Source organism: Aedes aegypti, chromosome 1, assembly GCF_002204515.2.
Source record: "Aedes aegypti strain LVP_AGWG chromosome 1, AaegL5.0 Primary Assembly, whole genome shotgun sequence".
NCBI lineage: Eukaryota > Metazoa > Arthropoda > Insecta > Diptera > Culicidae > Aedes > Aedes aegypti.
This window is the reverse complement of record NC_035107.1, coordinates 297,534,966-297,551,058: the sequence shown is the minus strand read 5'-3', so window position 1 is coordinate 297,551,058 and position 16,093 is coordinate 297,534,966.

Genomic DNA, 16,093 nt, shown 5'->3' with positions numbered 1-16,093 from the left:
AAATAAACACAATTAGCCAAACTTCGAGTGGTTCTTCAAGGAATATTATCAGACATTTTTCCATCGAGTCTATTGAAGATTTTTTCAAGGATTCCTGGAATTCAATTTTTCCATCAACTCATTCTTCGATATCCTCATGAGATTTCTTGTTTCAAACATTTTTCAGCACCTCTCTGAAGAATTTGTTGGATAATTTGAGAAGAATTGAACTGAAAATTACATGTATTCCTCAAAAAATATCTGGAGAAAATCCAGTTTGAATTTGTCCTGGTTTAATAAGAGAACCTGAGAGATTCCTGGTGTAATCCCTAGATAAATTTCAACACGAATACCTTAGTAAATATCAGGATGAATTTTGTAAGCACTTTTAAACGAGTTCCACTACAAATTTGGTGAGGGTTACCATGAACAATTTCTTAAAGAAGAGCTGAAAAATTCATAGAAGAGTTTATTTGACAATTCCTCGGTGTAGACACTTTTTTTAAATGTCTGGATGCATCCCTGAATTAATTTCTCGAGATATTCCTGAATAGTTCATAGGGCTGGGAAAACTTCCAGCAAAGTTTCTAGGTTATTTTTGAATGAATTTTTAAACAATTTAATTCCTGGCGTTAACAGTTGATTGAGATTCACAGTAAAACTGAGACTGGGATACACTCAAAGCTTTTAAGTATCGTAAGCGTGTTACTGCTTTCAAATGTTTAGCAGCATCCTTGCAGTCTTTGGAACAGTGCACAGAGCCTTCAAATAAACTGATATGAATCAACCAGATAAACATTTTCTGTATGTTCAATGCTGTTTCTTCAATACTTTTTTTTTTCTATCTTTATTAACGAGATTTTTAACCCTGGGCTAGTTCATCTCGGGACCAACGGCTTTACTTCCCTTCCGAAGGAAGTCGTCACTGAAATTTTTTGGTGACTATCTCGGGGATGGGATTCGATCCCAGGTCCTCGGCGTGAGAGGCGTGTGTTCTAACCACTACACCAGGTCCGTCCCCTCTTTCTTCAATACTGATATGCAGTACTTTGAAACATTAACTCTACGAGCAATGACAATTATTGCTTACAATTCAGATCAATCATCAACAGAAAAATAACAAACCGATCAATGTTTTACTACACTACTTCAACATTTTGAAAAGTTGATTTCCATCGAACTTTTGCAACACAGTGGGGTGAAATGAACTGTTACCTGTTGCGTTTACGGACCAAAATTTATGACCCAAAGTGGTGTGTTCAAATCAAAATTGCAAGAGAACGCGTAGAGATAGCAGTTTGCTGTCAAAGAACGAATTGTAGAGCAGCTTGAAGCACACAACTTTGCTTAAGACAAGCATGAAATTTATTACGCATTTTTTAAAGTAAACTGACAAAAACAAGAGAAAAATCACTACCTTTGAACTTATTTGCTCTTAAAAATGAATTTATTTGCAAAACCCATTAGATGTTAATTAGCTTTTAAATGGAAGTAAGAGAATTGAGATTCGTTGAACTATTCCAAAGTTATAACCACTTAAAGACAAACATATCCTAAAACAATAAATGTTTAATAACTCGGTAACAGTTAAGAATTGACCATATCCGTAGAACGATTTTTTCCATCTAAAATGGTCCTCTATCATCCTTTAAAATGTCTGCACTCACGAACCTAACACCCTGTATGTATTTTTGACTTAACTCCGCTGAAAAATTTGTCTGATTGAAACAATACGTTACCACAATCTTTCAGACTTACTAGGGAATAGCATAAGACTGAATATGGAAAATTTTAGCGAAAAAATATGTCTTTTTTGGTTAAAATATATGCTTCTGAATAACGTGCGTGTTAACTGTAATGCTTCTGAAACAACTCATGTGGTTGAAAATGAAGGTCAAAAAATAAATATGTTATCTATGTACAGTGAAGACAAATCTTATAGATGTCCAAAACTGGATATGCACTGGTAATTAAAATTCATACAACCATCTTTTTTCTAAGACTACTTATTTTACTGACAGGAAATAGTTAGCACCCTGTATATATCCACATCTAAATGTGATTTTCATTTACGATTTTCTCTCCATTTTGCCCATTATCAAAATATCGTTTAATTGTTTCTTATTTTCCCTATTTTCCTGACAACGGAGCGGTTTTCAATCCTGTATTAATCAAAAGTATGCTCATTGTCTTGATCTCTCCCTTCGGTATCGAGATGTGGAGAGTCGACTGTAATTGTTTATTTTTAGATGAACATTGTTAGAGTTTTTTTTAATAGTTTAGCCTATTTCCAAACACTTCTGTTCAAGCTCTTTTTCTGGAAACCTCATTTTGATGATGCAATTATTGAACAAAGCTGTGGAAATGAAACGGTATAGCATCTAAAGATCAAATGAAACTGTTCGATCAAACAAGCAGTTGCTTTTCATAAAGTTTTTACATACTCTTAATGTAAAACTGAAAAAACGCTACAGTTCCTTTGCGATCTAAGGTGTTAAAATTCACTCTCCTCAGTTCATCTGGTTTGTATAAAAATATTCTTGTTGAATGCAGAACAAAACCTTTTTGAAAGTAAATATTCTTTATAATATACGCCGTTATAAAAAAATATTGATTCACTCAGAGTCAATGTTCAAAATAGTATGTACCGTAATTTGGGGTGTAGTTGACCAGTGGGGGGAAGTTGATCATTCACGTACCCACATGTATAAACTGTCAAGAGATCTATGATTCGGTTTCAATCAGCACAATTTTTGTGACGTCGTATTACCTGATGGCTGCCCTTGATGTCTATAAGTTCGGTTTGACATTCAAGATGATTATACCATGGGAAAACAGATTTTTTATGGAATGTTTGATGAACTGTTGAAGGGTTCTTCTCCAAACAATCTACTATTGACAAGGCTATATGAAGATTACATTTAAATAAACTTTTTCTTACATTCCAGATATATTCTGTAATCCAGTTCTGAATTTGCATTGTGGATAAACAATCATTTTCTGAGTAAAAAATGTACTTTTTTGTGCGCGAGTTGCTAATTTCTAAGAAAATTGCATACCTTTAGGCGTTTAATGTGGTGTGTTCTGTAATTTCCAACATTCAAATTGAAAATTGACCGATATATCATTAAGTTGTAAGCTTTTTGAGGATTGATCCAGATTCAGTGACCCTAAATTTAGTGAATAGCATATCTCTTTATTTCAGGAAACTTATCGCAATAATTGATCAACTTCACCCTGGAATCAAAAACTTCACTTTTTGATTTTAAATAAATGATTTTATTATTAAGTGAACATTTCGTCGAAATTTCGTTTGTATAATTTGATAGATATCCATCCAGTACATGTTTTAAAAATATTTGGATAATAATACATGCATTCTATTAGGAGTTACAGAACAGAATCGCTCGAAAGTGATCAACTTCACCCCATTTTACGGTAAGTATATTAGAGGATTGGCGTAAATAGGTTAATTTTTGCTGTACCTAGAATGGAACGTTGATAACATTGTATCCTTGCATATTTTACTGTGATTGAAATGTACGAAAAGTGGCTCTCATAATTGTTTGCAATATGTAGGCGAAGAAAAATCGTAATTTATAAACATTTTCATTTTATCAAATCTCTCATTTGGTTGCCAGTAGTGTTAATGTGACCAACAACTTTAGAATTAAGAAATAATTAAAAAGTTCAAAACAAGTAAATTAAGACAAACACATTATTAAAAATGCATTTTCAAATTTGTCCAAGTGTACTCTTTAGTACTCTTTTACAGAGTTAAAAAATGTACTCTTTCCGGTGCGAGCAAATATGGTAACCCTTATCCCTCACGATCGGCTGCGAAGATAGAATACACTGAAAAAATAGCTAAATAATTTTGTTGTTATATTAAATTTTATTCAACTCATCTGATATACTTCGTCCATTATACTACAGTGACGTGGATTATCGATCCCGGCTCATCGGAGCATATCGTGAATGATAGTGAGCTTTTCGATGAGTTAATACCGTTGCGCAGAAGCCGATGGAAATCACTGTCGCCAAACAGGAACAGTCGATCATCGCGAAACATCGCGGCGTGATTCGTTTGTGTTCGGTTGTGAACGGTGAATCGATTCCGATAACATTGCGGGACGATTGTACCTCGTTTGGCATAAGGTCGTTTGGCATAAAGCTGTTTGGCATAAAGTCGTTTGGCATAATGGTCGTTTGGTATAATGGCTGTTTGGCATAATGGTCATTTGGTATAATGGACGTTTGGCATAATGATTGACTTAGAATGAATATCGTCATTTTTGAAGCTTTTACCATCGCAATAATTTTTGGTAGGTTCTAAACAAGCGTGGTGTTCGTTCAGAAATTTTCCATGCCATCAATGTCAAAAATTGTTGTGACATTCGAGAGCAGTACTAAATTAAACTTGTGACGGGTCTGGTGGAAGATCTTTTTGGAATAATATTTTTTTCTACATCCCAGAACATGGAGTATTTTTGAGCTTGTTGTGATATATATTTATTTGAGAATAGTAAATTGCCAAAGAAAGTTCGTAATTATTAATAAAGGGAATGCTTATAGAATATTTCGCTGCAGATCAAGCTCTGTCCCAGTTTGGACGTAACACTTGACGAAAAACACTTGATAAAGGAAGGGAAATTTATTTGCAAAATATTAAAAGGTCTTATCTGTATATCTATTACTGCATCATTATTCAAAAACAGCCTATATACGAGAGCAGATTATTTTTCGTTTAAATTGTTTAAGGCTCTAACGCAAAAAATCTTCTCACAGCATAACTCAAAGAAACAACATATTTTTAAAAGAAAATATTTGTGGCAAAACTTTTCAACGATTCATCATAAATCCTAATTTTAGATCAAAAACACCGTCTATTATCGAAAGAAGGGAAAATTTGTGATTGATAAAATATTTTTGCAAGCATATCTCGAAAGGAGATCATGCGTCTGCAAAAATAAAGTTGAATATTGGCATGTTCTAAAGTAATTATCATTATAACAGCACGTCTTGTAAGATTGATAAAACAGCATAATATAAAAATGGTTGACATTGAGCTTTACTAAATATTAAAATTTAAAACAGTATAGATATAAAGAACAGCCTATTTTTAAAAGAAGGCAAAATTTATTATTAAACCAATAAAAGATTGGACGCCAAAAACTATTGCGGAAAAGACATTAACAATTGCGTTCAGAAGCATCGGAGTGATTGTGATACTTTTCCCCGAATGTTGTTTCTCCAAATGACGGTTCCCCGAATGCCAGTCTTCGAATAACCGGTTTCCCCGAAAAATGGTGCAGTTTAAATAGGTGCTATAATAATCTTCAGTGGCTGGATAGTGAACGATAAGCAATCAAAAGAAGGAGTTCTTCTGTCATTCTCGGCTATACATATTTTGGCAAAAAAGCTATGGACGGTAAAACTCGAAAGAACCGCCAAATAAATAAAGTAGGGTGCATATTAGATGGCCAGTTCGTTCACCACCCTGACATGTATAAAGTTACGACAGTTATGAGTGCTGAAAACTTTTCGATGAAATGGGCTAATTGAGGAAATGGGATATTCGGGGGACTGGCTTTCGAGGAACTGGCGTTCGGGGAAACGACATTCGGGGAACCAACATTCAATGAAAAGTAGGGCAACCCATCGAAGTAACTGCAGTAATCGATGCCTCTTTTCGCTGATAATTTGAGCAGATCAATGTTTTTGAATGCCACTCTTTTGTCAGTTAGGAATATAGCTCCAAAGAACAACCTATGTATAAAAGAAGGTGAAAATTATTTAAATTTTGAATCAACAATTTCTATACCTATAATCATGATTATATCACATTTAGAAAAAATTGGGGTGGGTAATGTCTTTTACATTACCGCGGGGTTGACGTAGAACTACGATGATTAATAATTTGATTTGTCATGTGTATGAATTTGTAAGTGTACTAGTTATGTTTAATATTAGTGAAGGATCGATTGGAACTTGATAATTGAAGGAATTTTGGCTTGCAGTCTTTAATCCTTAATTAAAATAGTGTTTTACTACTGTCCGACGTTTCGGCAACTGTATTTTGCCTTCTTCAATGGGAAAATAGATCACTATTTTCCCATTGAAGAAGGCAAAATACAGTTGCCGAAACGTCGGATAGTAGAAAAACACTATTTTAATTAAGGCCGAACGGCTATTCGGCCTCAATGGAAGTTGATCCTCAATATCAGCTTTTATATTCGAATAGCCTAGATAGCCGTGTAGTGTCGGTAGCCGATTGCAACAAGGCTAGAAATAACACTACGGATTGCCTGTTCCGGTGGTATAAGTCCATCATACAGGTGGCCCCTAATTCATGGTGTCATGCGGCTAAAAGCATACCGTGCCTAGGAATGAATGGTTAGGGGGGTCAAAAGAAACCTAACCGTGAACGGTGCCTGTGGAGTACCAGGGCACCCTCCACAGTATTATGCCCTTACTGTGCTACCCGGAGCAATGGCGCAGTTGACCTTGTACTTCTCCGAAATAATCGGCTACTCATATTTAGCCTCAAATCAGAGGCTTGATACGAGTGGGAGCATGTTAATGTAATATGAATCGAATCAAAATTATCCAGGTGAACCTTCATCATGCAAAGGGCGCATCAGCAGTGCTCAGCAGAAGGTTCACCAAGGAAAATATCAATGTGGGACTAATTCAAGAGCCCTGGGTAAATAATGGAAGGGTACTTGGTTGCCCTTCGAGCAGTTGTAGAGTTTTGTACGACGAAACTCAGTCCAAACCACGGACGGCTATTCTTGTAAATAGGGACACAAAATTTGTCCCAATCACAGAATTTATCCGTAGAGACATTGTTGCGATCAAAGTAGAGGTGCCAACTATCCGTGGGAAAACGGAGGTATGTATTGCTTCTGCTTACTTTCCTGGAGATGTTGAAGATGTGCCTCCATGCTCTGTCGTTCATTTTGTCAACTACTGTAAGAAAATTAATGCCCAATTTATAATAGGGTGCGATGCAAATGCCCATCATACAATTTGGAGCAGCACCGATATTAATAAAAGAGGAGAAGATCTTTTAAACTACATGTCGTCTAACAACATAGACATATGTAATAGAGGTGATTCTCCTACTTTTGTAAACTCTATCCGACAAGAGGTTCTTGATCTCACGATCTGTAGCGACTTGTTATCGGAGAAGATTGTGAACTGGCATGTTTCTGATGAAGAATCATTGTCAGATCATAAACAAATCCGGTTCGATTTTAAAGCTGGATCAGAAATAACAGAAAGCTATAGAAACCCGAAGAAAACCAATTGGGATCTCTATCGTTTTCATTTAACGAATAAGAATTCGTATAACGGTGAACAGTTCACGACTGTTTCACAACTGGAAAATGCCTCTGATGGGATCATTGACCAAATGGTCTCATCTTATCATGCTAGCTGTCCTATTCAACAAAGGTCATCTAACAGGGATGTGCCTTGGTGGAATGACAAGCTGGCAGGATTGAGGAAGAAATCCAGGCGGTTGTTCAATAGAGCAAAGATCACTTTAGATTGGGTTGAATACAAAAAAGCCCTAACAGAATACAACAGAGAACTAAGGCACGCCAAACGTAAGGACTGGAGACGGGTATGTGAAACCATCAACAACGCTCCTGCAGCTGCAAGGCTGCACAAAGTCCTTTCAAAAGACCATTCAAATGGTCTAGGTTGCCTTAAAAAAGAAGACGGCAGTTATACTGTTGACTCTTCTGAAACACTGGAAGTAATGATGAGAACTCATTTCCCTGAATCGATCCCATATTCGGATGAAGAACAGGTCTCAGATGAGGCAAGACATGTATGGTCGGAAAATGCCTATCAGAAAGCTTGTGAAATCTTCACGCCTTCGAGGGTCGAATGGGCATTGAGTTCTTTTCAGCCTTTCAAATCTGCCGGGAAAGATGATATTTTCCCAGCCTTACTGCAACAAGGAAAAGAGACGCTTTGTCCGCTCTTAACCGAAATATTCAAAGCAAGTGTTGCGCTTTCATATATTCCAAAAGCGTGGCAAAAGGTTCGAGTTGTCTTCATTCCAAAAGCTGGAAGAAAGGATAAAACAACTCCCAAAGCCTTTAGACCTATAAGCCTTTCCTCTGTTCTTTTAAAGACAATGGAAAAAATAATTGATGACTTCATCAAGTCAACAAGTTTAATAGAAATGCCTCTTTGTAAATACCAATTTGCGTATCAATCAGGTAAATCTACCATTACGGCGCTGCAGTCGCTGGTAAATAAAATCGAGAAATCTCTTGAAGCCAAAGAAATAGCCGTGGTTGCTTTTCTCGATATTGAAGGAGCATTCGATAATGCATCCTATAGCTCTATGAGTTCAGCCATGGAAGCAAGGGGCTTGGATAAAAGTGTTATCGAATGGGTTATGACCATGCTCAAGGGTCGCACAATTTCTGCTGATCTAGGAGGTGCGCAAATATCTATAAGATCTACGAAGGGATGTCCTCAAGGAGGAGTGTTATCGCCCTTACTGTGGTCTCTTGTAGTAGACGAACTCCTTAGAAATTTAATAGATCAAGGTTTTGAGGTAATAGGATATGCCGACGATGTGGCCATCTTAGTTCGTGGAAAGTTTGATAACACGATTTCCGATCGGTTGCAAACTGCGTTAAACATTACTCTCAAATGGTGTAGGAAAGAGGGGTTAAACGTAAACCCTTCAAAAACTACTATCGTGCCTTTTACCAGAAGGAAAAAGGTAAAGCTTATACAGCCTTCTTTGAATGGAGTTCAAATTCAATTTTCGGAAGAAGTTAAACACCTTGGTGTTACTTTGGATAAGAAATTGAACTGGAACTCTCATCTGAGCAAGGTCATAAGTAAGGGTACTAATGCCCTATGGGTCTGCAATAAAGCCCTAGGAAAAACTTGGGGACTGCGACCTAATATGGTAAACTGGATTTATTCAGCAATAGTCCGACCAAAAATTAGTTATGCTTCACTGGTATGGTGGCCCAAGACAAATGAGGTAACCGCTCAGAAGAAGCTGGCTAAGTTGCAGAGACTTGCTTGTATATCAATGACAGGGGCAATGAAAAGTACACCATCGGTTGCCTTGGATGCCCTTCTTAATATACTGCCTTTGCATCAATTCATTAAACTGCAAGCTGCAAAAAATGCCTTGCAGTTTATTCGTTATAATAAAATACTAGATGGTGATTTGATTGGTCACATGAAAATCATCAAGGAATTCAATTTGAATTCAGATAACAAAACAATAGAAGATTGGATGACAACGAAGACCAACTATGATGTTCCCTTTAAAGTGGTTAAACCAAGCCGCTATACTTGGGATTCTGGTGGGCCAAGTTTACGTGCAGGTTCTATTGTGTTTTATACCGACGGGTCAAAGATGGGCGACAATACCGGAGCTGGAGTTTTCGGTCCTGGTATCAGCAAGGTAATCGCTATGGGGCGCAGTCCCACCGTGTTCCAAGCTGAAATACAAGCCATCATTGACTGTACAAATGTTTGTCTCAAAAGAAACTATAGGTTTGCAAAGATCTGTATTTTCTCAGACAGTCAAGCAGCTTTGAATGCTCTAAAGGCATTCACATGTAGATCAAAGTTAGTGTGGGAATGCATTCTTTCTTTGAAGCAATTGGCCAGTAGGAACGAAGTTACATTGTACTGGGTGCCCGGCCATTGTGGAATTGAGGGGAATGAAATCGCCGACAATCTAGCAAGACAGGGTGCAGCTTCGAGCTTTGTCGGCCCTGAACCGTTCTGTGGTATTCCAGAGTGCACTCTCAGGATGAAACTGAAAAATTGGGAAATGTCCATGGTAGAATCCAATTGGAACGCCACGGATACATCCAAGCAAGCGAAAAGATTCATAAAACCCAGTCTAGCTAAAGCCCGGGCTATACTGAATCTTAATAAAGGAAATCTTAGGGTAATAACTGGCCTGATGACCGGTCACTGCCCAAGTAGGTATCATCTTAAAAATATAGGAAAAATACAATCCTCTGAGTGTCGTTTTTGTCAAGCTGAAGACGAAACTGCTGAGCATTTACTCTGCAACTGCGGAGCATTGCTTAATCAAAGAACGTTAACATTTGGAAAAGGGTTATTAGAGCCCTTGGAAATTTGGCAAGGTAGTCCTAATAGGGTAATAGACTTTATAAAACGAGTTGTGCCCAGTTGGGACAGTGTGACACATCAACCAATGTCTATCACATCTCAATTGTGAAAGGATATTTGATGAGCACCAAATAAAATATGGGTCATACCACAATATTCCTAAATAATGGAAGCAGTGGTTAAAAGGCTCTACAGATGAGGGAAAAAAAGGATTAAAGACTGCAAGCCAAAATTCCTTCAAGTACTAGTTATGTGTTGTTATTGATCGGATGAAATTTTCAGAATTTAACTCTTTTGGACTCATTTTGGTAGTCCTGAAAAGAACCATTTGTCGTTCTGTGGTTCCGAGAACCAGTGTTTGGTGTTCCAGGAATAATGCCAGATGATTGAATTTGTTTGTTTGGTCGTTGCTTCCTTGTGTTGCTTGGTTGGGTGAGCGGTTTCTGGCTTCAGCTGTAGTTCGTCAAACTCCTCCAGTAGATTAGATGTTTGATAGCTCGGGTGCTTCGATCGTGAGAATCGATAGAATCGGTCCAGTGCTTTGGTCTGTAGCAATATCCATTGCATGAGCATTTAGGCTCTGTACATTGATACTCATCAATATGCAGGCTTGGCCGCTATGATCCAGTACAACTGATAACATCCCGCAGTGTTATTTATCTGTAAGAGCATCAAAGCCAACAAAGCCATCGGCCCTTTTCAGGGCCATCAAATTAGTGGAAAAGAGTTAAAAGAGAAATATTTCCGACTTTGTATATGACTTCTTATATTCCTAAATCAATTTCACAGCTTCATACAAAATTTCATTTGTCATGAATAATTTATGACTAAACATTTTGAGACGCGGACGCTGCTGCAGTGCCGTCGGGGTGAGTGCTCAACATTCCACAACAATTGTAAAATAGAGTGGCATTTCCAACAGCGTCTTTGATGTTCCATATTTTATGGGAACAATTTGATTAGCAAAATTATCACATGTAACAACATTGCGACATATTTAGTATGCTTTTGAAAAGACATTCTCATTGAACAATTGTAATAATTTTGGCACCCATGGATCAGAAATTTACGATCATAATAAAGAAAACTATTGATTATCAATAGCTCGTAATGAATATTTAGTTAATGTCTACCCTTCCAGCAATTTATGTTCGACCAATTTCTCACGCATTAGTATTCTCCGCAATTTTCAAGTAATTCCAAGCCCAACACATTATTGGCACATACCCATTTCCTCAGGCCCATGACAACCATATATCGATACACAGTGTTCTTCGTAGCCAGGATGTCCCGGGCGATAAATGAATATCGCCCACTTTCAGTTGTGACAACTGTGAAAATAAAGACCATTGCTTTGTTTAATTGTTTGTTATGGTTTGATTATCAATTTTTGATATTGTTAAATCAGCTAATAAAGTGCCAAAAAGTTGAAGCACATTCAACATTTCGATAGTTTTGTAAGGAGAGCAAACATTAAAAGGCATCCTGCAAGCAATCAGTGATTTGATTGCGACACTTGCTCGAGTATGGATCATAAACATTAAACAAAACTTTGCATTCTGATTGCACTCTCGATTTAAATTACCCGAAAATGAGTAAACACATGGAGCAAAACAATAAATTACAGAACGCACTTGACATTCTTCTGCTTCGACCCACATCTGGTAAAAGTAGAACAATGCTGAATGTGTCTTTTCACCCTTACTCAATTTACAAACATTACCATTACGTCTATGTCTCTTCCGCACCATGTGCGTAACAGACGACGCAACGTTTAATGTTTATGACCAATTGAAATCCGAAGCGGCGAGTTGTTAAAACATCGCCTAGTACATGTTTTCAAAACCTTTTCCTTCGTTCCATGTAAGCTCCAAACTTCTCTGACAAATTCTAGATATAAGCAAACTTCTATGTATAGGTGAAGCAAACTAAACTATGTAACTTTATAAAAACCATTTGAAATGAAATATACGAGAGATTCTTACATCAGACACCGTTGAGACTAGTGCCTTCTCCGAAAGTACACACGCCACATTGGTCATTTTGTATGGAAAATCGAAAAAGTTGCAAATGCATGTGAATAAGTTGGGGCCTTCCTTAGCCGAGTGGTTAGAGTCCGCGGCTACAAAGCAAAGCCATGCTGAAGGTGTCTGGGTTCGATTCCCGGTCGGTCCAGGATCTTTTCGTAATGGAAATTTTCTTGACTTCCCTGGGCATAGAGTATAATCGTACCTGCCACACGATATACGAATGCAAAAATGAAAACTTTGGCAAAGAAAGCTCTCAGTTAATAACTGTGGAAGTGTCATAAGAACACTAAGCTGAGAAGCAGGCTCTGTCCCAGTGAGGACATTAATGTCAAGAAGAAGAATAAGAAGATGTGAATAAGTTCTCAGTTTATTCGACAAACCAGCTAAATATTTCATGGGTGCACAACAGCAACAGGGTAGCGGATCACAGGGATTTAGTTGAAATCTGGAAACGTAGCTCAATCTTGAAATCTTGAGCGATTTTACAAACCAGATTCTGGATTAACAGCTCAGCAAGCTTCTAGCAGCGAGGTACTTCTCGCTAAGCATGTTCGGAGGAGCTCTTACCAGCTCGAAAGCGGAAATGGAATGAAACTGAATCCAACGAAGGCAGCATGTTTTATAACCTTGGAATAGCAGATGATGCTCCTCCCTTTTGTGCTCTTCGCTTTCTGATCGACCAATCTGGGAAATGGGTATGTGCTAATAATGTGTTGGGCTTGGAATTAGGGGAACTGGGGGTAAAATGAACACCCTAAGCAGTTTTCATGTTTTCTTGCTTATGAAGCTGTCAGATTCATTTTCAATTGCACAGAATTGAAGAAGGGTGTCAATGCAATGTAACAAGTTGAAATATTGTGATGGAAATAGATGTTTATCAACATAATTATAATTTTGAAAATTTCTCTCCATAGAGTCAATGTTCCGAACCTGTAGGTAAAATGAACATGTTACAGGGGTAATATGAACATATACTGGGGGTAAAATGAACACCATTCAAATTGAACGGGTTGCGGCACGATTCTCGGCATCTGGTACATGCTCAATGAAGATCTCACAGACATTCCGGATTCGATGGAACGTTTAGCCGCGACCATTTGGATGGCTGTCCATGTCTGTCTTTTTATTTTCTCTGGAAAACTCTCGACATCTGAAATAAAATCCAGAAGTATTTGCTCTGCCATGGTGTTCATATTACCCCCATCTCGAGTGGTTCATTTTACCCCCAAAGAATCAAGATTTTCAAATCGTTTGTTTTAAGGATTCAGAAGACAAAAATATTTATAATTTCCGTCTACTTATCAAAAATACTTCAAAGGTATAATGTGCTACGCAGTTCAATAAATTTTTGATGATTTTAGTCATAAAAACCTTAAATTTCAAGAGTGAAAATTTACATCATATGAGAAAACGGAGAGGTGTACTTCGTTTTTATTTACTTTTCCAGCTTTTGACAGTTCTAGATCGCGCTAGAGTTGTCGAAATAGTTCCTTAGTCTGAGGATTAAGGATTGTGCTATATTTTGCAAAGATTTGTAGCATAATTACCGTAAAACACAAACCTGTTCATTTTGCCCCCCTGGTCATTTTACCCACAGTTCCCCTACTTGAAAATTGTGGAGAATACTAATACGTGAGGGGCCCAGATAGTCGTAGCGGTAAACGCGCAGCTATTCAGCATGACCATGCTGAGGGTCGTGGGTTTGAATCCCACTGGTCGAGGATCTTTTCGTAAAGGAAATTTTCTCGATTCCCAGGGCATAGAGTATCATCGTACCTGCCACACGATATACACATGCAAAAATGGTCAATCGGCAAAGAAAGCTCTCACTTAATAACTGTGGAAGTGCTCATAAGAACACTAATCTGAGAAGCAGGCTTTGTACCAGTTGGGACGTAACGCCAGAAAGAAGAAGAACTAATACGTGAGAAATTGGTCGAACATAAATTTTTGGAATGATTGGCATTCCCTAAATTTTCAATACGAGCTATTGATAATCAATAGTTTTCATTATTATGACCGTAAATTTCTGATCCATGGGTGCCAAAATTATTACAATTTTTCAATGAGAATGTCCTATCAAAAGCATACTAAATATGTCGCAATTTTGTTACATGGGATAATTTTCCTAATCAAAGTGTTCCCATAAAATATGGAACATAAAAGGCGCTGTTGGAAGTGCCACTCTATTTTACAATCGTTGTGAAATGTTGAGCACTCACCCCGACGGCACTGCAGCAGCGTCCGCGAGTACAATCTCAAATGGTTGAGTCATAAATTATTCATGACAAATGAAATTTTTGTATGAAGCCGTGAAATTGATTTAGGAATATTATAAGTTATAAATAAAGTCGGAAATATTTCTCTTTTAACTCTTTTCCATAAATTTGATGGCTCTGAAAAGAACCGATGGCTTTGTTAGCTTCGATGCTGTTACGGATAAATAACACTGCTCGGACCAGCAAAACTCAGGGGGCCTCTGGTATTTGCTCCTAACGGGATTGATTCTTGACCACCAATGATGATTTCATCACGAGTCGAAATTTTGAAACGCGGGTCAACAGCTCCTCGGCCGATGAAATTTGCGGCGGCGATGACGATGGCTGGGTGAACGCAAACAAGCGGTGAACCACAAAGCGAGAATGACTCGCCCGATCGTGTTCACAGTTCGACCGCAAATTCACCTGTGGACTGCTTCCTCTTCTTCTAGGCGGCGGCAGCGGTGATGGCTTTAGCTTCGGACGGCATCTTCTCTCGCTCGCTCGACAGTTTGATTTGAGCGAAGCAAGACAAACGGGGGCGTCCTTCGCTATCGATGTCTGTGCCTGAGAAGCACGCCCGGTCAGAGCAAGCGGATCTGTCGCCTGCTGAGATGCGAGCCAATCGGAGAGTGAAAAGCAAATGACGTCAAATTTTCTCTAGCCACCCCTATTTATAGATTTGCTTGAAATTAACGATCTCTTTTAAAACAGTTATTAAACTATTTGGACAGGTATGTGGGATTCAGTAAGTAAACGACATGAAGCTTTGATGTCTTATCTTTCGATTGAGGTGCTAATCAAGAAATTTCGTTAAGCCAGCGAAAAGTTATAAACGTTTAAAATATTTCATGCCAGCGTAACGCTTTTGGTTTTGAAATTCCAATTTCACTCCTGTATAGAGAAGAAAGACGTACTTCTACGTCAAAAGGTCCTAAGTGCCAGACTCATTCAATCACACCATTTCGGTCGAATTGAAATTTAGATATATCATTTCTTCGGCAAAGTCAATCGTTATTTTAAGCTGAAAACAATAGCTGAAGATGTCAAATTTCCATCTTGAAAAATGTGATATCTACAGCAATTGTTTGCAGCTTAAAATAACGATCGACTTTTCCGAAGGAATCATATACCTAAATTTCCATTCGACCGAAATGGTTTTGAAATAATGAGTCTGGTGCTTAAGGCGTTTTTGCGAATAGCAAATATACAAGCAAATAGATAAGTACATTTAGCTACCAGTACACTGCAAGAATGCCCATAATTATGTTGAACTTTTGTTTTTATTGGAAAACTATTACATTGTCAAGTAAAATAATTTTTAACCTCTTTATAAACTTAGCATACTTCCAGATCACATAGAAAAAATATATTAAATATCATATCCTTGAAAAAATAAGGCACGAATATTCTGACCTTTTGTAAGTGGATGGCGATGAAAACATCTGCCCGAACTTGCCCGATCGCAAGAATGGCCTATACGCAATATCCCTGTTTTTTGAAAATTTTACTAAAAAAAATCAAACAAACTATTATTTCTACCATCAAATTTTCACCAGACTTGCTATATGTTGATTAATGAGATAATCATAGGTGTTATATGGTATTCTAATTAAAAAATACAAGCTAAACTAAAATAAAACGGTTTTTAGCACATTTTTATGAAAAATGCCTATACTTCAAAAATAG